We start from the raw sequence: 1,685 nt of genomic DNA, 5'->3' as shown, positions 1-1,685 counted from the left end.
ATGTATAACTGGTCGCAGTCCTCCTGGCACTTAACAGCATATACAATATTGCTCTGTTTGTGCCGGGGCTACGGGCCATTTTTTTCTTCTTTTTTTCCAGACATTCTTCTTCTGTGGGTTTTATCGGCAGATTACATCCATTTGGTGTATGAACTAGCTCTTTCTACTTATATTCTCTTAAATAAACCTGTTACCCTCAGGTAATGGTGTAAATAATTCAGGTCATGTGATCGCCAGAAACTGAAACATAAAATATCTCAAAAACTACAACAGCACAAACGCTCATTTTAACTGCATGAACCTGCACAAACGAAGCACTAAAAAAGTAGACTATTTTGGTTCATTTCGGAGCTTGCTGGGGGATGGTGACGTCATAATGAGCTAAAGACATAATATTTAATATCTCAAAAACTATAACAGCACAAACGCTCATTTTAACTGCACAAACCTGCACAAACGAAGCACTAACCAATCCGCTTACTTGCTTTGATTTTTTTATGTGGGTGGGGTGTCAGTTTCACTTAGCTGTTTGCATTCAGTCTTCAGCTTGAAGGAAACGCAGACTGAGTGAGTCATCTTAGCTGTTAGCGATTAGCTGAGTGTACTAGCTTCCACTAATTTAACTCGTTTAGCTGCTTAGAATTAGCTTCTGCTAATTTTTTAAACRTGCGTTTGGTGTTAGCAAAACTTTCATTTTAGATAGCAGATTATGAGTTAAAGTTACATTTTTGGTTTTCTTTGCCCATATATTAAATGGTTTAGCCAAAATTGGCTAAGAATTGCTAAAACCATCCCTATAGACAACAATGAGGACCCAGCCGTCTTTTGGAGCATTATAGTTGAAATGTCATTTAAAGTTTAAACAGGTCACAGAAAGGTAGACCTTATACAACAGAGTTAGCCTGGCCCTTGTCTTCCCACACAGTTCTGCACAAGTTTCCCTTCACTGCTCCGTCTGGGATTTCTCCCATAGACAAGGATTTCTTCTGCAGAATTTTGTTCAGGCCAATCAGAGAACAGAAGGCGGAGTTATGAATGACAACGTCGATTTTCTGCGCAGTGTCTGCTAGTTAGTTTAGCATACGGCAGTGGAGGAAGTGAATGAAGCCAGTCCGTGTTAATAAGGCTTCCAAATTAAATTAAATTTGTCTGACAAAGCAGCAGCTCTCATTTACAGCCATGTCGTTCGGTTCGGTACTTCTCTCCTCTCAGTACGGTTGTTTACAGCACATGCAATTTCCGGTTCTTAGCTTAGCCTCCTTCACAGCGACATAAGTTGCAGCCAACCAATCCAATCATTTTAAACTTCAGCAGAGGCCACGCCTCCAGGAAGAATCGCTTCTCAGTAGCCGAGAGTCCAGACGCTCGTACGAAGCAAAGTGAAGGACAAAGGTCTGGTTTTTACCAGGCTACAACTGAGCAGGTATTTTAACATCTTTAACTGTTTTTTTCCCCACAATGATACAGGACCATCTGGATCATATACCTGTACTTTCTGTTGATAAACAGCTACTGTTAGCTTTAGCTATTCCTAGCATCACTGCTAGCCTCGTACAACTCTCTAGTGCAGTCAGACATTAAGTGGTATTACTACATACACATACAGCGGGTAAAATAAGTATTGAACACGTCACCATTTTTTTCAGTAAATATATTACTAGAGGTGCTAATGACATGAAATTTTC

Source organism: Austrofundulus limnaeus, unplaced genomic scaffold (genome assembly GCF_001266775.1).
Source record: "Austrofundulus limnaeus strain Quisiro unplaced genomic scaffold, Austrofundulus_limnaeus-1.0 Scaffold740, whole genome shotgun sequence".
NCBI lineage: Eukaryota > Metazoa > Chordata > Actinopteri > Cyprinodontiformes > Rivulidae > Austrofundulus > Austrofundulus limnaeus.
This window is presented reverse-complemented; position numbering follows the sequence as displayed.